The sequence below is a fragment of the Callorhinchus milii genome, unplaced genomic scaffold (assembly GCF_018977255.1).
Source record: "Callorhinchus milii isolate IMCB2004 unplaced genomic scaffold, IMCB_Cmil_1.0 Scaffold65, whole genome shotgun sequence".
NCBI classification, from domain to species: domain Eukaryota; kingdom Metazoa; phylum Chordata; class Chondrichthyes; order Chimaeriformes; family Callorhinchidae; genus Callorhinchus; species Callorhinchus milii.
In genome coordinates, this window is record NW_024704806.1 from 246,246 (window position 1) to 270,351 (window position 24,106).

Genomic DNA, 24,106 nt, shown 5'->3' on the forward strand with positions numbered 1-24,106 from the left:
TGACAACCTGAAAGGTGGCCCTTCTTTAACCCGGGAAGTTAGTGCCGGAAGTTGTTTGTACCCTGCTTCTGGTACAGAGTACACTCACACCTCAGTATTGCAGTATTGCAGTATTCGAGCAGTTATCCGAGGCCTGAGATGTGATTTCTTCTTATTTAGAGATCTTTGAGGCAGCAGTTTAGTTTGTGTGTGCATGTTGTGCTCTTCAAGACCACCACAGGGAATTGGAACGCTTTCCCATTTAGACACCCTATAATCCAGCACTCCCAGGTCAGGTGGGTTAGGTAAACAGCACAGCAGTGTAACTCTACACTGTCCCATCCAGGACTCCCAGCTCAGGTATAGCCCTATTAAACTCAAAGTGCCAAATTGCTCCCTCCTCAGGAGAGCGCCCCCTACTGGACACAGATAACATTTTTCTTTCCCACTGCAACCAGCCTGTGGCTCTTCTCAGCGAATTTGCTAATTTAACAACAGCAGCAACAAGATTACATTTGTATAGCGCCTTTCATGTCGGGAGGACAACAACAACAACAACAAGATTCCATTTATAAAGCGCCTTTCACGTCAGGAGGACGTCCCAAGGCGCTGCACAGTTGGGTCATGACCCGAGCAGGGGGGAAATGGTCAGGGTGAGGGGAGGGAAGGGAGGGAGAGAGGAGGGGGGAAATGGTCAGGGTGAGGGGAGGGAAGGGAGGGAGCGAGGAGGGGGAAGAGAGTCGAGAGGGGAGCTGAAGGCACGGTCAAAGAGAAAGGTTTTGAGACCGGCCTTGAAGGAGGAGAGGGAGGAAGCGGCGAAGGCACTGGGGGATGGAGTTCCAGAGCCTGGGGGCTGAGAGGCTGAAGGCCCGACCACCGATGGTCATACCTCCACATCATAAGTTGCCAGCACCCCTTATCATAACTGTGTTTTATTAACTGTTTCAGTCGATTGAAGAATCCAACAAAATGACATTTATAGAGCGCCTTTCACGTCGGGAGGATGTCCCAAAGCACTGAACGGTCAGGTGTCGGGGCCCGAACATGGGGGAGGGGTGGGGTAGGGGTGAGGGAAGGCAGAGGTGGGAGGGTGACCAAAGGCAAGATCGAAGAGAAGGGTCTTGAGACCGGCCTTGAAGGAGGCAAGGGACCGTGGGATGGAGTTCCAGGGTGTGGGGGCAGAGAGGCTGACCTGACACTCGTTGTCATAAGGACAGCCATGATTAAGAGAAAATGTAAACATTTGTCTCTGTATGAGTCTGACCTACCTGTCTGTGTGTGGATCTCACTTGTCTGTCTGTGTGTGGGTCTCACTCGTCTAGTTCTGTATGGGTAATACCCACCTGTCTAGCTCTGTACACGTATAACTGTGTGACTCCCAATTAATGCACTGGAGTTAAGGTCACTGCTCATTCTGAAATACTGTAATAAGCTTTGTCAGGACCTTTCTGTGAAAAAAGTGGTTAAATGCAGATCCTCTGGTATTTAGGAAATGAATTCATCTTGAAAACCTTGTGAAAATGTCTCTTCAAGTGTCAATTTGCACAAAGCATTCAGAATTCTCTCTGGCAGTGGCTGAGCCTGTGAGAGAACTGTATGAATAATAATAAGGTTCACTCTCATTTTGAGTCCCTTAACTGGTAATTAAAGTGTAAGAGAAACCTGGCTAATACAGTCAGGAAATTACTCTACAAAGACAACCAAAGAACAAGGGAGTTGTATGAATATCAGTGGGAGCAAATCAAAAACAAAGGACTGTATGAGGGCCATAAAATCATACACTAGTAACAGAGATACAGAGGAGGTCATTCAGCTCATTGTGGCCTTCCCTGCAATTTCCACAAAACCCTCAATATTTTTCTTCCTCAATTATTTGTCTAACTTCCTTTAAAGGCAATTCAGGTTTTGTTTCAGCCATGCTGCCCACAAAATACACTGTCAACTCACTTTACGGTATATTCTGTAAAACGCTTCGAGATGAGGCGCGATATCAAAGGCAAGGATTATCAAAATGTGATGGTTCTTTCTTTACCAATGAATAACAATTATCAAAGCAGCAGAAATGTTGCGCAAGAGTTGGATTGCCTAGGTGTGGCTGACTGCACACACGCTGACTGAGGCCGGCTGCTTCCAACCGCGGTGCATCAGTCCCTTAGACTGAGGCTCAGTATGCAGAGACTCGGCAATCCGCAGATTACTGAGCTGGTTTGGCAGAATTCTCAGTTTCCAACATGATTCTTTCATTTTAATAATTCATACATCAGCATTATTCAAACAGAATGAACAAATGCAATGGCTACAAAGAAAAATAAAGAAAGTACAGTGGCTATTTTTAGGCTAACATGGCAGCCATTTTCCACATAGTAAGGTCCCGCAAAGAGTCATGAGGTGAATGGCCAATTTCTTTGGAGGAATGCTAACCGTACACCTGGGGAAATGTCCTTTTTTCCCGAAGGTGTTGTGGGAACTCAATAGTCAGACAGCCCAAACTAAAGGGGGCTTCTTGGGCAAGACATAAATATAAATAACCAGTAGCAGATCTAAAAGGGTGTTTAGGAATAACTTATGCAAAGGATGGTGAGAATGTGGGACTCACTGCTGGAAGCTGTGGTTGAAGCAAAAAGCATAATGTATTTAAGAGGAAACTTGATGCCAGGAATAGTGGGATAGAGGTAAGGAGAGTAGGAGGTGTAGAGGCTTGTGTGAAATACAAACACCAGCATGAACTAGCCTGTTTCAGTTGGTAGTGCTTTTACGTTGGGACATGTCTCAAAGCACTTTACACAGGCACTTGAATGGGAGAGTGGGTAAGAGCAGAAAGATGATCAAAAGAGGTACTGTTTTGAGGTAGGCTTTGAAAGTGGGGAGGGAGGGGGCGACCGCACTTTACAGTGAATCCTATGAAACACTTTGAGATGTCCTCTTGACATGAAAAGCACTGTATCAAATGCAATTTATTTTATTTTATCTCTGTCCACCGCTGGTTACAAATAATGTACAGAGAGTGAAAAAGCAACCTCGAATCTGCAATAACCTCAATAAGAGAAGAGACAGACACAAAGATACAAGGAACGAAATGTAATCTCCGGTCCTAGCTCTCTCACACCTCTTGCAATTGTACTTCTCAGCCAGTCTCTCAATGGTGAATTCTGAAACAAAGCAATTCCACTGAATGAATCCACACGCACAGTGTATAGATTTTAATGGAGTGATTCAATAGGTATAAATTGCATGAGCTTTCAGGATCACGTAACACTCTCACTTGAAGTGACCCTGAAAGCTTGTGTAATTCACAGCCATTAAATTAACTTCACAGAACGTGTCAAATATTGTGCAAGGAGTGTCCCTCACTACAATAAAAACCTATCGGAATAAAGGATGGTATGAGGGTGAATGGACCACTGAGTGTCTGATGCATGTTAACGCTTCATTTACACCTCAAGTGCTTCAGAGTCTACGCCCACTACCTTGATATCACTCTGAAGCATACGCAAGGCAATATGGACTGTGTTCCTATTAATAGGAACACTCAGCAGGTCAGGCAGCATCTATGGTGAAAGGAAAGTGAGTTAACTTTTCGGGTCCACGACCATTGGTTGAGTTCTGACGAAGGGTCGTGGACCCGAAAGGTTGACTCACTTTCCTTTCTCCATAGATGCTGCCTGACCTGCTGAGTGTTCCCAGCCACTTCAGTTTTAGTTTCAGATTTCCCGACGTGAAACGTGCTCTATAAATGTAATTTTGTTGTTGTTGTGTCTGCAGTATTTTGCGGCTTTTTTCCCTATTAACAGGGGATCAGTTACAGGTGATGTCTCATCAAATGCTCTGTATACATGAAGGAGGGTAAATTGTAATCTCCTTCATTCAAAAATATCAGCCAAATAATAATAATTCTTGCATTTGATACAAAGAATATACATAGAATATACAAATGTAATCTTGTTGTTGTATACAATAAATAATAATCCTTGTATTTGACATAGAGCTTTTCATGTTTTCTCGACGTCTCAAAGCGCTTCACAGAATATGCTGTAAAGTGAATTGACTGTATATTTGTGGGCGAAACGCGGCAGCCAATTGCGCACAGCAGCGTCCCACAAACAGCCGTGGATTGAAAATAACCAATTTTTGTTTTGTTTTGGAGGGATTAGTCATGTGGAGTAAGGAAACTTGTCCAAGGTTTCGCCCTGCCAGGAATCGAACCCAGATCTCTTGCTTGTGAGGCGAGTGCTCTAACCACTGAGCTACAGGACTCCACAGTGAATTTACTGTATATTTTGCGGGCGAAATAATGTCTACTTTAGATACACTCTGTCCGACCTGCTTACTCCCCACTCCACCACCTGTCCTCCTTCTTGTCCATTGTCCCTCTGCTTCACCATCAGCGGCCGTGCTTTCAGCTACTATGCCCCGAAACTTTGGAACTCTCAGTGCGGGGAGTGGCGGGGGAGCATTGCCCCATCAGTGGTGCCAACCTTCAGATGAGATGCTATATCGAGATCCCGTTTGCTTGTTCAGGTGAATATTAAAGATCTAATGTCATTATTCAAAAAGAGAAGTGAGCTTCAGATAAAATTGGTGCTTTACTTCATGGCTTTTTGTGGGATACTGCTGTGCACTTTGAAACATTTCAGCATTACAGGCACTCTATCAAATACAAGAATTAATTATTGAGAGTTGCCTCTGGAGACAAACTCATTTTATAATAAATTTCTTCAGAAATTTCTCTAGGAGCTTGGAATGCTGTCAAATATCTGGGAATCAGAGGGGGGGAGAAACACCAGTGCCTCAGATGTTAACATTCCCAAATAATGGGATGTCCGAACAATGCATATTTATGAGAATTCCCACCAAATGCAGGCAGATGCCTGAGTGCTCTTTAGGGTTGTAGTTTATTACTGGTGTCAAGACAGCAATTGGCAGTGAAATGATGCCATTAACCTGCATGTTACAATTCATTTGGAGAGCACTGGACGCAAATAGACAGTTAAAAATCCTAAGTGGTTCCTCATTGAATAATGAGTGGTTTAAAGTGTTAAAGTTTTCCCTGGTATTAAGGTAAACCCCAGCAAACGCCTGTGACAATGCACTTAGGCATTTTGCAGCCGCTTATTAATATAGGAAGTTTATGATCATCTACAGTAATTAGAACCACACAATGTCAGGGGGAAATCAAAGCATTGAGCGATTTGGTGACATCTTTAAATGTGGCGTATTTGTTTGTTTAAGTTCCATACTAGTGCCAGAGGGTTTTGGCTCCATCTGGTTTGGTGAAGAATTAAAAAGACATTTCAAATCCCTGCCGTCTTATTCAGGGTGAAATGTGGTTATTAGTTTATATAAAATATCATAACTAGCAGCTGGTTTTTACATTAGAATTGTCTTGTAATGGATGCATAATTAGCCGTACTTTGATAGACTGCAGTATCTTTTAACAAAGCGGGACAAAGCCACACACAGCCTTCTCCAGCTCATGGCACTCCACTCTCCTGTTAGTGATTGAGCACATTGGTACGGTGCAGCATCCAGCAGACTGGCACCCCGGCCTTGGCACTCTGTCAGACCCTTTTCATTTTTAATGCAGTGCTGCCATGTTGCTGCTCTGCATCTGCTCTCGTATTGTCCTCGTAATGCATCCCATAACCCCTCAGCCAGGCTTAGCTTGCTTTATCTTTATGTGTGAGATGATCAGATGCATATTGCGCTTACAAAAATACACCGCCCCCACACTTTACAGTGAATCCTGTGGAGCACTTTGATACATCCTCCTGACATAAAAAGCACTATTAAAATGTGTAAGTTATTTTTATCTGAACTGGGTCTCCGCATTCTTCAGCCTGCCAGTCCACCGATAGCACCCCCACCAGCTGTTGGCCAATTCAGATAATAATAATCCTTGCATCTATTTTGTCAAAATGACTCAAAATACTTTATGGTAAATTACTGTGAAGTGTAGTGACTGAATATTTGCAGGCAAATGCAGCAGCCAATTTTGCACAGCAATGCCCCACAATAGGCAGAGGACCAATGAGCAATTTATTTCAGATTGTTGTCAAGAACACTAGGAGAAACTTCTTCCTCTTTTCTAATCATGTTGTGAGATCTTTAACGGCCACTAAACAAGCAGACGGAATCTCGGTTTAACATCTGATCCGAAGGAAGGCACCGCCAACAATGCAGCACAAGTACTGCATTGGAGTGTCAGCCGAGACTGAATCCCATGTGGGCTTTAGACTCATAACCTTCTGGCCCAGAGGAGAGAGTGCCAAAAACTGAGCCAGCCTGACACATGAGGTGTGAAAGGAGTCAAGTTAATTTCACACCAATGCCCTTTGTAACCAAGCAACAAATACTCAGCCTTGCTGAGCAGATATTCCACTGTACAGTGGGGCCTACAGCTGCAACTCCTCCGTTGACACAGGAGGCTGATAAGAGCAGAGTCAGCTTGAGGGAGGGAGAGCTGCAGGCCAAGAAGCCATCTTAGGGCAGAATGCAGCTGGAGATCACCCAGAGGGTCGAGCTCCAGTGTAGGAATAAATGTTAATATATGTGGCGGAATGCTAAAGTCAGCCCACTTTCACAAGCCACTCAAACCCACAGTTATGCTTCTGTAGTAACCTTGCAATAATGCAGATTTACAGAAGACTGCATTTATGTACAAATGCAAAGCCATAGGTAGCACATGTGTACAGTTTCTGATCTGAGCAAAAGGAATGACTCCTAATATAATCGTTAGCACTAAATGCTAAGAGGAAATCATGAACCTACATCAGTAATAATCCTCACATTTGATATTGTGCCTATAAAAATATTTTTTTAAATCTATAGTTTTGATATCAAATATACGCCTCAAGACCTTCCTTTTCAAGTGTGCCTTCAGTCACTCTCCTACCCCTACCTCCCACCCCTCCACCCCTCCTGCTCCCAACCCCCAGCTTGGGTGCAAATCCTTGACTGTCCAGCGCCTTAAGACGTCCTTCCGCCGTGAAAGGCGCTATACAAATGTAATTTGTTGTTGTTGTTGTAAATGTCTCAGAATGCATCACAGGGAGTTGCTGTAAAGTGTAGTGACTGTATTTGTTGGCAAACACAGCAGTCAGTCTGTACACAGCAGAGTCCCACAAAGAGTCTCAGGAAAAATTCCCTTCTCTTTTTGAATAGGTATATAGAATCTTTAACGTCCACCTGAATAACAGGCACTCTGGGTATCACCCAAAAGACAGCACCTCCGTGAATGCAGAACTCCTCTAGCACTGCATTGGTGTGTAATCTTAGACTATGAGCTCAAGTTCTGAGTCAATGCTACCAATTGAGTACTGCTATTGTTTGTTAGTCACTCCCAGGAATGATATGCAGATGTTCTGGACTGATGGCTGCACTCTCTCACAGGCCTGAACAATCTGAAGTTTCTCGTATCTCTCATTGTAAAATGCTGAATAATCCAACAACAATTCCGTTGTTCAATTAAATTTTTCTTCTCTCTCTTCACAGCTATTCCACATAAACAATATTCTGCATTTCCTGCCCACTTGCACCCAAGAACAGATCGCCGGATATCTATTAATCTCAGTGAATTAATTACCAGGTACTCAATCTCTATGTTATCAATGCAAAGTGCTCATTATTCCCAACATAATCATTTTGTGGTGTCCATTATGTTAGATGCCCTCACTCCTTGAAACCTATTAATCTCTATCTAATTACTGCAGCTATCTATTAATCGGGGTAATGAATTCAAGGCACCAATCAATCTCTATGTAGAAACAGTTCCTTCTGTCCCTTGGGTGGAAATTATTAAAGGAAGGCATGAAAGAAAATGGGCCAGAGAGTAGATTGTTTAGAGAAACACAAGTCTGAAGATGGAATTAATACAACAAAGCCCCTATAGTAAATAATAATCCTTGCATTCTTCAGCACGTCTCAAAACGCCTCACAAGATTTACTGTAAAGGGTAGTGACTTTTGCATTATGTAGGTGAATGTGGCAGTCAATTTGCACACAGCAATACAATAGCCTTTCACATTGGGAGGACATTCCAAATGCTTAACAGTATTGGCTGGGTACCCGAGCTGGGGGTAAGGGCTAAAGGATGGCACCTTCAACAATGCGCACTCCCTCAGCACTGGACTCATTCTAGACTATGAGTTCAAAGTCCCAATATGGGGTTCAAATCCGCAACCTTCTGAATCAGAGGTGAGAATGGTACCAACTGAGCCAGGCTATAATTAAAAGAGACTCCCCAAATACATCCTAAACAGGATTATACATTGGTGTCCAAATGATGACCTTTCAGTTGTGTAATTCTCATGGCAAATAACAGGGAGAATGTGGAACTCATTAGCAGTTGTTGTGATTGAAGCTGAAAGCTTAAATGTACATTATTTACAAGAAAACTTGATATACATGTTAAAGTGGATGCGATATGGGGTTAGGGAGGAGGAATTGGGATGATTGCAAGCTCATATGGAGTATAAAACCTGGCATGGACTTGTTGATCAAATAGCCTTTTTCGGTGATGTAGATTCTAATCATTCTAAATGTGAGGCACTTTGTGTTTGTTGTTGCAAACAGCAACTTATAATAATAATCCTTGCATTTGATATAGTGCTTTTTACGTTGGGAAAACTCCCAAAGCGCTTCACAGAATACACTGTAAAGTGAATTGACTGTATATTTGTGGGCGAACGCGGCAGCCAATTGGCAGCAATGTCCCACAGACAGTCGTGGATTGAAAATGACCAATTTATTATTTTTTTTGTGTGTTATGTGTTGCCATGTTATTTCCCATTTGAATTATGCAATTGAAAGGTTGTTATTTGGGTATTAGTGCATATTAACAATAATAATTCTTGCCTTTGATATAGCATCTTCAACAATGCGGCACTCCCTCAGCACTGCATTGGAGTGTCATTCTAGATTATGAGTTCAAAGTCCCAATATGGGGTGGGGAGTTGGATTGATTTGGAAGCTCTTTTCAAAGAGCCGGCACAGACACAATGGGCCGAATGGCCTCCTTCTGTGCTGTATAATTCTATTATTCTATGAGGTATTCACGTATTATCACATATTCGAGATGTCTCAAACCGCTCACAGAATATACTACAAAAAAAATTGACTGCATATTTTGTGAGCGAAACACGGCAGCCAATTGCAATACATCAGTGTCCCACAAACAGTCGTGGATTGAGTGATCAAATTCTTACTTTTAAATTAAAAAATTTGAAGGGATTATTACCCCCAGAAAAGCAATCCGCCAATCGACTAATAACCGGGTTCGTACTTACTGCTAGGTTATCAGAGGCGTGTGGAGTAAGGAAACCTGTCTAACAATTTGCCCTGCCCAGGAATCGAACACGGGTCTTCTCACTTGTGAGGCGATTGCTCTAACCACTGAGCTACAGGACTCCACTCAGGATGTAATTAATCCTACTCAGGATGAATTGGGGGAGCTTCTTTTAATTACAATGGCATAATACTCCTGCTGCACCCCACACACCACAGATGGAAGACTTCAGGAAGCAGATTATCAGAGAGCTATTCTATTCAATAGCAGGCCTGAACTCCACCCACGGCACCCCCCAGCTGGGAGAGTACTCGTGGGGAGAATTCGGATGGGCAGATACAAACTCAGATATAAATGCTTTCAGTAGCGACCAGTTAATTTCTGACATCAAGTGTACAATTAGGAATCCTTATTAAAACAAATTGACACAACAGTAATACATTTTGACAGATACTTTCCCCTGAAAGTACTGTTTTCAAGGGTACTCAGTCTATAAATACTTGAATTGTCATCCAATTAACCATTACAATGCAATACAAAAATTATATTTGTAAAGCTCCTTTCACATCGGGAGGACGTCCCAAGGCGCTGAACAGTCAGGGATTAGGACCCTAGTGGAGGGGTGGTGGGGGCGTGGGTGTTGGGATCAGCGAGGGTGGAGGGCAGAGAAGGTGGGAGGCTGGCCGAAGGCACGGTCAAACAGGAGGGTCTTGAGGTGTGCCTTGAAGGAGACAAGGGAGGGAGCAAGGCAAAGGGAATATGGGATGGAGTTCCAAAGGGTGGGGGCGGAGAGGCTGAAAGCAATATTTCTCACACCAGACACCCCTCGCAAAATTGATTTGTAAATGATTTTTGTGGCCAAAATGCGGCAGCCAATTAATTGCACACTGGTGTGCAGTATCTAAAGGTTATTCATACTCTTTTTTTATAACATTTAAAATGGAATATAAGTATGTTGTTAACCCCCTGACTTGATGATTCTGTGTCTGCCTGTGTCTGGGGGGTGGTGGGGGGAGGGGGTATATTGTTGTCAGTGCCGTTCTTTAGTTGAGATGTTAAACTCTGGAATGACGGGCCTGACACGAAGGTGAAAGGTGAGGCAGGGCAGAAAGAATATAAAATTAAATGACTAGGAATCAGAGCAGGAAAAGTATTGATTCAGCATTTGACCTTTTCAGAAACAGAAATGCTCCAAATTTTTGAAGTACATCTCATTAAACGTTCCCCCTAGGATGCGTAAAAAAATCCCATCTTTAAAAAAGCATAAAAGTAAATGGTGTTTTTTTAATGAGGTGCTGGAAGCCGTCATTACTTAAGTTAACAAAATAATTATAACTGCGGTTTACAGGGAATATTGGCTGTACCTGTGACTCCAAACCTCAGAGTCCCTTACATTACATATTAAAGTGATGTGCAAATTACTCACCAGAGTTAGGAGACATAAGGAGACTTTAGCTTCAGAATCAAGACACATAGTGCAGGACACCAACAAGGCTGAAAAGAGAGAACGAGATGAACCTGGGTCTTTCGCCTAGCAAATTCTTATGTTCTTAAGAGCAGGAGAGGGGGGGGGGGGAGATAAAACAATTGATTTACACAAAGAATAAATAACAACTGGAACAGGCTACCAAGAAGGATGGTTGAGGCCAGGATACCAAAGACATTTAACAAACAGCTCCATGCTGACAAGAAGACAGTAGGGTGGGTATTCTGGAAAAATGAGATCAAATGGGTCAAGGGGTCTTCTCCATCTGAGCCTCTCTTGTGATCTTGTCAAGCTCATTTTCAAAAAGCCTGTGGATTGTAGGAGAGAGAGAGAGAGGAGACTGAAGGAACGGAGGAGTTTCACAGTCTTAAAATTCTGGCTAAGAAACAGTAGATTTGGTGTGATGAGTCTTGTTTTTGAAAGAGCCAGGAGAACTTACTTTGAAAGATTAGTTGAGTGAGATAATTCAACCCGTGCAGAAGATCATGAGAAAGTGTGGGACAAAGTAAAGTAAGGAAACTTGCCCAACATTTCACCCTGCCAGGAATAGAACTTGTGAGGCGCATGCTCTAACCACTGAGCTACAGGACTCCAACTGAAGTAATCCTGCAGAATACAGTCTAACCTTTGGTCCACATCATTAATCCAATACCTCGGCACAACACTTCCACATTGTCCCAACAGCTCATCATACTCCAATTGTCCTCAACTGTGCATCAATCCCTCAACATTGCTCCTGATGAAATCTTCTTCCAGCTCGCTCTTCAAATGACACAGATTATCTATTCCAGATTATCTATAACTCCATAGAGTAAAGAAATCTTCTTTCCTATCTCCTTTATGTGGGGGAACCAATGACAAACAGACAAAGTCTTGGGGTTGTTAGCAGAAGAATCAAGGGAATTATTAGAAGGAATTTCTTCAATTAGAGGGTTGCTAAAATGCACAATTCATTCCCACTGCTATTCCTTATCACTGCCACTGACCAAAACAGTACCTAGTGGATCAATAGAATCATGAGGAAACAAATGGATAAGTCCTTGAGGAGATTATTGAGATTAGTAAAAAGTTGCATAAATAACAGTGGCATACGGAATGGTCAGAACTCCCTCCTGTGCTGAAAATGTCCATGTTTCCATCTTCAATCTTAGAACATAAGAACAAGAATTTTCTAGATGAAAGAAGACCAATGTCCATGTAGCTTGCCTTCTACCATCCTGGTAGTCACTTGAAATGCCATATCCCAAAATACACAGTCACCACACTTCACTGTAAATCCTTTGAAGGGCTTTCAGATGTTCAACCGACATGAAAGGTCCTGTATCAAATGCAAGGATAATTATTAATACTACTATTTATATGTAATCACTGATATTTCAAAAGTAACTTGTTATTGAGTCGCAAGAGGTTAGACTCCCTCTCCCTTTCAACAATCTTGTAAAGACCTGACATTTCAGGACAGGAGGACACCAGAGACACTGAACAGAGGTGGTGAATGTATGGAACTCGCTACCCCAAAGGACTGTTGACGCTCAGTCCTTGAACATATTCAAGACTAAGAGAGATAGATTTCTTATTGCAAAAGGGATTAAGGGATATGGGGATAAGGCAGTGTCAGGTTATTAGCTGGAGTTAGATTAGAAGATCAGCCATGATTGAATGCGGGGCAGGCTCGAAGGGCCGAATGGCCTACTCCAGCTCCTACATGTTATGTTATGTTAGAGGTGCCCCTAAGTCAGCAAAGCGCTTGTAGCTCAGTTGCTATCAGTCATTTTGCAGTTCCGCCCTGCTGTATACATCTATACTAACAAAGACATAATGTCTGTCGTGTGTCAGCCAAGAACTCAATAATCGATTGATGTAGAGACATGATTTATACCTCATTGGAAAAGTCTTGCATGGGGGGAGTCTCATGGGCATATGTTTTTGGAGGTATCTCCTATCTTTGATGAGCTATGACCTAAACATAGTGTTGCACAGTGATTATTCGTCATTGCTGACAATCACTTATTGCCCACTGAGATCAAAAACAAATTATTGGACTCGCCAACATCCACTTCTATTTCATTTGTTGAGAATTGTATAAGTCGCACTGTTATTTGTATCTGTTAATTGTATAAGTTGCACTTCCAGCCATTTGAAAGTGGTTCTATGCTGTTCTCTTAGTACATTTATGTGTATGTTTGTTTTTGTGTTCTGCCTATAAAACACATTGACAGAGAGCCCATTTTCACAGTTTACCCATTAACAGTGGCATTGCACGTTGGCAGCGTCCCCATTGACAATATCCCCTGTGACAGAGTCCCTCTGCAAGTTACCCCATTGACTGTGTCCTCATTGAGCCACTGGAAGCAGGAGGATGGACATTGTCACTCCTGGTTTTAATGTTCTTCAGGCTTCAGCAAAATGGAAAGTTCATTCAGCTGCAAAGTGAGCTGTAGCATTTATAAGGACAAAATTGATTTCACAAAAAAGAAAATTTATTGATCCCTAAAGGCAATAGCTAACATGACTGAAAAGCCCATTCTCAAAGGACAAAGAGAAAACCTTTAGTCCCCAGGGACCTGCGAGCGAGGTGTGTACTCACTGTTGTGAGATCAGTCAGGTCATTGCTGGAGTTTAGGACCCAGTATGAGCTACAGATGTCTGTTTTTATTATTACAGTGACAACCGTGGTCCTCACAAGGCTCATTTTGAAGTCTGGAGGTAGTTAGCTGATTGTAATATACTTACAGACTATTACCCAATTATAAACTCAGGAAGCACCTGTGGCATCAACACTGCTCGCTCTCTCACTTTCTCTTTCTCTCATCTTCTCCCTTTCCACTTTATTCAATTAATTGGATGCTCATCTTTCTCTTCCATCATTTCTCCATTCTGTTTTCTCTGATTTGTCTCAATGTCTCTGTCTGGCTCTTTCCTTTTCCAGTCTGTCTCTGTATCTCATTGACTTTCTCATCCTCCAATCCCTCTGTGATTCCTATGTTTATCTCTGTTCCTCTCCCTTTCTCAGGTCTATATATGCGTCTCTGTCTCTCACTTTCTTTCTATAATTTATCTTCTGTCTCTTATTATCTCTTTCTCCAGTCCATCTCTATTTCCCCTTGCCCATCTCTATACCCTTTCTTTTTCTGATCCCTCTCACTTACCTCTCTCTCCCTCTCTCTGTTTGCCCAATCCCTCTCTATCCCAGTGACTCTTCCCTTTCTGTCTGTCCAGTCTACATCTGTCTCTGTGCCCTATCTCCCTACGTGTGCGTGCGTGCGTGCGTGTGTGTGTGTGTGTGTCTTACCATTCTGCCCCCTTGGGTACACAAGAGCAGATGGAGTAGGAGGTGATTGACTCTGATGCTTTTCTGTAAATTAAAATAGTTTGTTCATTGTAAGGCTAATCTACAACTAACATCAGAAAACATGCTGGGAGAACAATGCAACTAGAAAGATGAAGGCCAAGGAAACAGGGCCAGAAATGATTTACTACAATTGGGAAATACAGGGTGAATGTAGAACAATAAGATCTAATTCTAACCTAGGGAAAGTATAAGATAAGCCGAGCTAGCATGTGGCACAAAAGTAGGATTGTTTTGATAGTGAAAAATGTATGTGATTTCACCCTTGTATGAGCAGCAAGGGGAACATAGTCTAGAGCTTGAAGGGTGTCAGTGAAAGTACAATAATCAACTTAACAGAGAGAGAAAGTTAAGGCCTTAGATGAGGTATGAGTTCAAGGTGCTGTGAAAAGACAGAAAAATACATTTGGACCTTTACAACACTTCTGATTTACTGCCCAAATTGTAACTGGAGTAAATCTAGGAGATCTCCTTTAATCCAAATCTAAATGTTGTAAGGATGTTGTGGCACCTGCCGTGTCCAAAGAGTTTCTTGAGTAAAATTCTAAGAGGTGAGAAGCATTCAGCTTAAGTAATTGCTTTAGGTCAGAGTTCACAGCCTCTGGACACACACGGAGGCTCCCATCACAAGATTAGCTACAGATAATAATAATTCTTGTATTTCATCTTGACATTATCACGTCATTAACGAGCTTCACAGGTTTTACTGTACAGTGTTCTGACTGTGTATTTTGTAAGCCAAACAGGAATCCAGCAATGTCCCAGAAACAGTCATGAAGTCAGTGACTAATTTTATTTGGGGGATTATTGTCCCGGACACCAGGAGAACCCACCTTCTCTTTTCGATTAGTCCCATGGGATCTTTAACATCCACCTTAACAGGCAAGCTGGTTTCCAGTTTAACATGTCACCTCAAGAATGGCACCTCTGACAATGCTCTGCCAGCGCTACACTGGAGTATCAATCAGCCTATTGCATAATTTAGTGCAGCATGTGATTTGTGTGGATGGTTTAATACAGTGCGGTGTGTGTGCGTGCTTTAATGCAGTGTGTGGATTCTTTAATGCAGTGTGGGTGTGTGGGTGTATGCTTAAATGCAGTGTGTGATCTATGTTCATGCTTAAATACAGTGTGTAGATTGTGTGATGGGATTACGTTTGTAACTAAGTTAAATGGAAACGCAATTTCAGCTTCAGACAATTATGGAATGAGGATTCAGGGAGGTCACTTGAAACTGATTTCTCTCTAAGGAAGGTTTTATTTTCAGCAAGGAGATGAACGCTTTATATGCCTTAGAAACATTGAGTGCTCAGTGGCACTATTTCTCTGTATATTCACCTGTTGGGAACTTCCTCACCCTTTGATGTGTGGAATGCCCTGGGAAGCTCAGACAACCCTGAACCAGAAGGTGTTGGATTAAAAACCTACTGATCAGGTTCAAATCCAAGTGAGTTCCATCCCTGAACCTTATTAGGTTGATAAAATGAGTATAGTATTTGTACATCTATGCTCCAAGACATGAGAGGCGATTCCCTGGGTTGGAACCAGCTCCAAGAAGACAGCATTTTCAAAATAAAGGCATGTTTGAACAAATTTACACAAAGTCTTCTGGACACGAATAAATCTTCCCTCTGTCCAATATCAATGAAAAAGCAGATGGGACCTCAGTTTAACGTCTCACCCGAAGGATGGCACCTCCGACAATGCAACACCCCCCGCAGCACTGCATTGGAGTATCATCTTAGACCATGTGAGTCCCGACATGGGGATTTGAACCAACAACCGCTTTGAGACGTCTCGAAGACGTGATAATGTGCTATATCAAATGTAAGGATTCTTGTTATTATAACAATCTTCTGACTCAGAGGCAAGAATGATAGCGTGGAATCGGTGTATACTTCACACAAGCTCTCACTCCTCCTATCTCCTTTAAGTATGCATCAAGGTTTTTCTTAAGGGCTGTGACGAGGTTAATATGGAATTGCAAGGTTCAGTTCAGCAGTCGGAGAGCCACAGTAACCTTCCCCTACCAGCCTGAGTCCGTGCTCAGACACACACTAACTTAATAACATCTATTTTCAATTGAGGAGAGAGACTTGCTGGTTACGAGGGAGAAGTCAGCTTTTATTTGCAGTTATTTTCTCCAGCTCTCTATAACCTTGCTCAATGATGTGGTTCCACTGAGGGCTTGGTTTTATTTTGTTCTTATTTGTAACATATTTTTAGTGTCCTCCCGCAGCTGCAGTTCTCAGCTGTTTCTCTGTATTGTGGGGAATAGCACAATAATCTCACACACTGAACATTCTTACCCCTGCTGAATAAACAGACGCCACCTTAACTCAGTTGGTAGCTCTCTTACTTTTGACTCAGAGGTGGGTTTAAGCCTTCTGTTAGAATCTGAGCTCACAGTCTATGCTGACTGTGCATCTCCAGTTCAGTATTGGGGGGTGGGGGGGGTGCGATGGGGTCACTGTATTGTTGTCCTGTTTGTCTATTTAGGCTAATGTTAAAGACCATGCGACATTCAACAATGTCCTGAACAACAATCCTCTAGATTCATTAGGCATTCAGCCCATGGCTGTTCACTGGACCTTGCTGTCTGTTTGTCTACAAAATAAATTAAGTCACAAGGTTGGTCTGGATGAAGAAGGCCCATCGGTCCATCCGATCCCATCCCTCCAGATGAGAAAGTGCTTTGAGTCATTACAATAATGAAAGTTTCTTTCCCCCCAGCAATTGTTAGTTTAAACCAAATCATACCACATGCTCTTCGAAATGAGCAAAACATCCACTTGTCTTGAAGATCAAAGTTTAAATGACATGTAATAAATGAAATTTGGGGACGTCATTGCTGAGAAAGCAAAGATTGAAGACCTGTCTGTAAAACTGCGTGAGATCACCTCAATGTGATTAAGACTATATGTATATCACTGAACTCTTACATTACCAATGACATAGTGAGCAGATGATAAAATATTTACATAGTGCTTGGATAATATGCTAATAAACACATGTCACAATATTGCTGGGGGAAAGCGATTGGACGCACATGTACCAAAAACCAAAACAATAAATAAATTGATCATTTTCAATCCACGAACGTTTGTGGGACGCTGCAGTGCGCAATTGGCTGCCGCATTTCGCCCACAAATATACAGTCAATTCATTTTACAGTATATTCTGTGAAGCGCTTTGAGACGTCTAGAAGACGTGAAAAGCGCTATATCAAATCCAGGATTATTATTATTATCATCACCCTTCTGGTCTGAAGGATATCCTGTTTGAGGGAGGATGTATTTGTGAGAAAGTTCAATTAGTGCGAGAAGCTGTAACCTTTTAGCTCCGACGCACTGATGCTGACTCACCCATGCATCTCAGTAATGTATTCCTAATTTAGCATCTACAATGAGACTGAGCTTCAGCTGTGCTCCTGTAATGGGTTAGGAAATGGGTTTAAGATATTGAGAAAAGGAAATTTTAACATCATAGAGTGTTTTGAAATGATACTTAAGTGTTAAAATCTCTGAGAAAGCAAACCATTGGAGGACTATTAGTTTAAGTAAAGCCATTAGGTGAATAATCTGAGCACCAAATTAGCATTGAAGAAGATCTCGACCAATTAAGATGATGGGCCAACGAGTGACAAATGAATTTTAATGTATAAGGTAATGCACAGTGGAAAAAGAAACCACTAATTCATGTGCAAAATTGAGGGGTGTACATTAGCGGAGGCGGAGAATGAAAAGGATGCGAGTGTGATCATTGATCAGACACTGGAGGTTTCTTGTCAATGTGTCAACAAAGCTCATCAAATACTCGGTTACATCTAGAGGGCATTAAAATAAGTTATTCCAACCTCTAAATCACCGGTGAGGCCATATTAGGAATGTTTAGTGCTGTTTGAGGCTCACTATCTTCAAAACGGAGCATTTATTAGGCTTTACAGAGGAATAACAAATATGTTTCTAAGAGCACTCGGTTATGAGGAATGGTTTCGAGAGCTGAACTTGTTTTCATGAAATAAGAAAAATTGAAGAGGGACAACAGAGATACCCAGAGCCATGGTTGAAGAGGTAGTTTTTAAGGTGGGATTTAAAGACACAGAGAGGAGGCAAGATAGAGGGGTAGAGGGAAAGAGTATCAAAAAGCAGGGGCATCATTTCTGAAGGCTTGGCCACTGATTGTGGGGGCAGGGATGTGCAAGCAGGACCAAGCTTGTTGAGCAGGCAGGGCAAGCAACACAGAGGGACAGGAGCAGCTCACAGTTAGAGCATGAAGAGATTTATAGGCGATTTATGAGGGTGAGGACTTTGAAATCTATCCTTTGGGATACAGGGAGCCAGTGGAGGCTGGTGAGGACTGGGGTGATAGTCATGCAGGATTTGGTTGAGGGTAAGAAAGTGGACAGCAGAGTTTCAATGAAAGACCAGTGAAGAGGATCACAAAAGGCTGACAAACAAATATTAACTGGAGGAGAGCTTAATACTCTCTTTGCTACCAAGCCCCAGTAGCTCCTGCAGCAAGATGTTATAAGTGTACAGATAAGACAAGTAAATTACTGGATTATGGGCTCTGCCATCGACAGCAGATCAAATCCATCTATTTGAGTTGGCTAACAAAGGCTTCAATCCTCACCGCTGAATGAGGAATCAACAACAATGTTCTTTATTTTGAAGGGAAACACCTGGCAGCTAGAGCCATGGGAATACATGTGTGACGTTCCCCACCTACAGCTGTACAAGGCAACTGAGGGCAGCCCGAGGCTGTAATCTCTGCTCTGCCTGTACAAGCAGCGGCCATAATACAGATGGGAAAATCTCCCAGACCAGATGGCTCTTCCTCAGAGTTTGACAGAAAGCTCTTACCAGAATTAACTATTATTAACTGAGCTTCTGAATTATATGACTGTTAAGGAGGCTCTTCATAATTCCCTGAAGGAAGCTGGCATTAAATCCATGAGAGAGACAGTGATCCCTTATCCTCTGTTTGTTACAGTCCAGTTTCACTGTTATGTGGTGACAGAGAGTTTACCTAAATATTTAATGAATTTGTAATAAAATTAACTGAAATTTATTTTCCAAATTGAACTGGATTTCTCATAAGCTACAGATGTGTTTGCAAGTTTGCTTGTGTAATTCCTAATTCTGATAACTCTGGAGCTGAAACCTTGATACTTTCCTCAGAGATTAAGTGAATTGGCTGGATAGCAGGTGTGTGCAAATGTGTATATGCATACATGTATGTCATATGTGTGTGTGTCGTGTATGTATGTGAGCCTGACAGTAAAGTACCCTACATGCTTGCCTGTTAAAGGTTAAAGTATCTCCTTGGGGCCACTATTGTCAATAATAAGCACTGATCCATATATCAATTTGTTTTTTTTGCTGTAAGTGTTTCTTATTATTCTTTTCTTTTCTATCCCCAAGGCTGTGCCACATGCCGGGCACAGTCATAAATAGGTACCATCCACCCTCTGGTCTTCCGTCCAATTGGCCATGAGCCCAGACAGTGAGTGTTAGGATGCAGTTTGCTTTTTCAATACGTTGCACGCAGTGAGTTCCTGCTCTTGCCTCACGTGTCCGCCTCGCAGCAGGGGTCACTGAATAGCAATCACGAGAGGGGAAGTTGGCCATGTTATACCCTTTCCCAGCCAGAGAGCAACAAAGCCAATCATCGTGACTCACTGCCAGCTGAGCTGAAACCAGCTAACTCAGCACATAGAGATATTTGAACCTGCGACCTTCCCAGCACAATGCCATTTTTTTTATTGTGGTCAGCCAGGAGTCTGACACGTGCATCACCATGGTTAAGAGTATCCAAACCAAACAAGAGTTCCATGCAACCCACCTACTCATGGAAATTCCCATGTATTGCAACAGAATGCACACTCGCTCCCTGAAGGGATGCCTCCATGCATGCAAAAGATTCTCTTTTAAACTCAGAACAATCCTTGACTTTATTGGCAATCTTTGAACAGCTGTAGATGTTATATTTCAAGAGAGCATGAATTGAACATAGGAAAGGAACATAGAAAAGCAGGAGCGGGTCATTCAGCCCATCGAGCCTATTTGACAAGTTTGTCAGATCTTGGCAGATCTTGTTATCCCATGCCTCACCTTCAGCAACCCCTTAAAGTTCAAGATTTTGATAAGAGAGGAAAAGGGGAAGGTTTGGAAGAACTTCTCCCAGAGGGTTGCTTTTAGAGAAAATGGGGACATTTAAAAAGAATTGGCTGCACAGCTGGAGACGGACAGTATTGGACATTTCATTCAATGGCAGGCTATGGTGGTTTTAACTGATTAAATTCCAGCATGAACAACTTTGCTTTGCTTACTGGCGGAATGAAACACTGGTGTAAGCGCGCAAGTAACTGGCAGCAAAATGCAAATTTCTTATTAAAATGTACAACAATCACTTCTTTGGTTAGTTCACTATTTTGGTGACAAGCATCACAATTCCGAATGCTTTAGTAAAATACACAGCATCACAGATCACAGCAGCAGCCACTTATCTGATTCAAACCATATTATTTCAATAGAGCTTCTGCCTGTCCCATTTCTTTGTTGGAAGCCTGCAGAACCCTGCGGTGTCTGGTAACCTCACCAGTTTATACAGTTCACATCTGAAGAGAGTCTTTGCTATTAGAATTCTGCTTGAGTTCTTGTGTGCCCCAACATCCTTCCGCCACCTCCCTAGCTGCAAAGGCTTGGACTGGGTACAGAATCATTAATTTTAAAGCAGGCTGCTCAGGTTTCTCCTCAAGCTACTGAGTAGGCGATTGCAAGATTAATTTTGGCGCTGACTCCCTAGTGTTGCAGACCAGAGGCCAATTAGCATGTTTCTGCCTCTCTTTACCATGCCTCCCCCTGCATTAGAGGCAGGCCAATTGTGTTTAAATAGCAATTGCAATGGTAAAGAAAGGTTAGAAATGCCAAGGATTTTTGAAAAGAGATGAAAGTGGCAGTGAATGAATTAAGTTTTTATTATATTTCATTAATTAATGTAGCAGTGCTGACCGTGTAAAGTAATGCTGCTCGATGGGTCTTGAGAACCCTCAAGATGCCATGTTCTGGAACTAAAGAAACAAAATTCATTTGATTGGAAATTCTGTGCTTGTCACATTGAGGAATGGCATTGCTGGGAAATAGAACAATTTCCTATTTCAGGCACTCTGTTAGCATCAAAGAAGGAAAGCTTTCATTTTCTCTGTGCCATCTCTCATCAAAAACATCTCAAAACGTTTCACAGTCATTACTGCCACAGTCATTAGAGTAGTTACTGTTTTATCAAAGCAATTGTATTAGTCATTTTGAGTACAGCAAAGTCTCACAAACAGCCTATGAGGTGAGTGACCAATTTATCATGGAGAATTATTGACAAGGATACCAGAAAAACCTGTCTCTCTTTTCCAATACTTTTGGAATCTTCAACAACCACTTGAAGTACAGACAGACAAGCGCTCCCTAAGTCAGGTGCGGCACAGCATGCTGTGGAGTAAAGCTTTCCTTGCACTGTCCTAAACAATGTGCGTGGAGTCCTGTAGCTCAGTGGGTAGAGCACTCGCTTTGCAAGCGAGAGACCTGAGTTCAATTCCAGGCAGAGGGCGAAACCTTGGGCAAGTTTCCTTACTCCACACAGAGCCTAATAATAATCCCTCCAAAACCAAAACAATAATAAATTGGTCATTTTCAATCTACGACTGTTTGTGGAACATTGCTGTGCGCACTTGGCTGCCGCGTTCGCCCACAAATATACAGTCAATTCACTTTACAGTGTGTTCTGTGAAGCGCTTTGGGACGTCCTCCCGATGTGAAAAGCGCTATATCAAATGCAAGGATTATTATTATTATTATTATTAACTGCAGAAGAACGCCTCTGCTGTTCCAGTCTGACATCTCCCTTTCCCCAGACTGCTGGTCTCCCTCGGTGAGATTGCCACTTTAGTGCTTAATTGAGTGCAGGTTAATATGGTGGGGTAAGATCAAACTTATTATACACCGGACCCATCAGCCAGCAACAGCAACAAGTTACATTTGTATAACGCCTTTCAGTTCGGTAGGACGTGAAAGGCAGATAGGACAAACCTTCAAATTAGAGATCTGAGCTTAGGAAAGGGCAAAATGCTAACCATGTGTTCATTTAGTTTTTGAGTTCACACTTTACATTCATATATTATCGTCATCTGACTCTTTGTACTCCTAAGACTGAATCCCAATATGTACTCACTAAAAGTTCAATAAACCCAAATGCCACAGGATAGAAATTGCAGTGTGGCATACAATTTTATTCAGTTAGTCAATTTAAGATTTGACAGAATTCTCTTGCATTTTATTTAGTTTAGATTAATTGTTCGATTGTACAGAATGAGGTTAGCTCCAGGGAGCTTTGCTTTGTGATCCTTTGTCACTTATTCATTGCTGAAGGCGATACATTCCTGATGGTCAGTGTCGTCTAATGATGTCGAGCCATTGTCTACTTAGCTGTTAGTCTTTCTCAGTCTGTCGCTGGTGTCCTGACCAACAATCTACCAGATAAAATTTGTCGTTCACTTCATGGCTGTTTGGGAATATCACTGTCCATAAATTAGTTGCGTATTCGCCCACAAAGTACACAATTACTACACTTTACAGTAAATCCTACGAAGTGCTCTGAGACGTCCTCCCAACATTAAAGGTTCTATATAAAACGTGAGGATTATTATTATTTTATAATACAACAACAACTTGCACTTATATAGTGCCCTCCATGCAGGGTAGCATCTCAGAGCGCCTAACAATGGCGAAACCTGACTCCGAGCCGGGGGAGGTGGGACGTGTCCGTAAGGACGGTCAAAAGGTAATGTTTTCAGGCGGGACTTACTTGAAAGAGGGGAGAGAGAGGGGGCAAGCCGGAGAGATTGAGGGAAAGTGTTCCAGAGTTTTGGGGCATAGTGGCTGAAAGCGCGACCTCTGATGAAATGGCGGAGGGTGCGAGGGACAAGTAGGAGACCGGTGCCAGTGGTGGATTGGGGAGTGAGGAGGTTGGAGAGGGAGGGAGGTGCCAGGGAGTGAATGGATTTGAACACGAGAGTGAGGATCTTGAAGTCGATCCGTTCAGTGATGGGGAGCCAGTGGAGCCTGGGCCAGAACTGGTGAGATGTGGGTACGGAGTTTGGTCCGGCTCAGTATATGGGTGGTAGAGTTCTGAATGAGCTGATCTTGTGAATGGTGGAGCTGGGAGACCAGCGAGGAGTGCGTTGGAGTCATCAAAGTGGGAGGTGACAAACACATGCACAAGGGTTTCGGCTGCATTTGGGGTAAGGTATGGTCGGAGGCAGGCAATGTGGTGGAAGTGGAAGAAGGCGGTCCTGGCCAAGGACCAGATGTGGGGGAGGAAGGACACCTGGGGGTCAAACCGGACTCCTAAGTTGCGCTCTGGAAAAGACAGTAGTAACTAGTAAAAGGTAACAAATCATACTACTGCATGAAGAGGCTAGATAAAGCCAATTAATTACATATCCAATCTTTGACAATCTTATTTGATATAGCGTCTTATCACATCATCATGTCTCAAATGACTTCACAGGATATTACTAGGAATTTGAATACATCTGAATACAAATGTGAAGCATTTGCGTCCTAAGACAGTTGGAAGGAGCCTTAATATGTTACACTGAAACTGGCAAATTTATTTTACATTTGAATAATTATTGATTTGCTGTCTAACATACAACCCGAGGGCACTTGACACACCTGATGAATCTAAATCATTTAAAGCTTTTCCCCTCCAATTATCATCCTCTGAGACGCCGTCCGGCGTGGAGGGCGCTATATAAATCCAAGTTGTTGTTGTCTTTTATCCATATTGTCCGATGCATCGAAATGAAATTGGGACAGTGTTACAGTAATTGAGTGTTTTTTGTGCAAAATTAATTGGGATTAGCAAAACCACCTTCTGCCTGCTCAGAAAATCAGAACCTATAGCCCTGCGTTCCACTCAGAGATTCCTCAATGTGCAGCAGCCACAAATT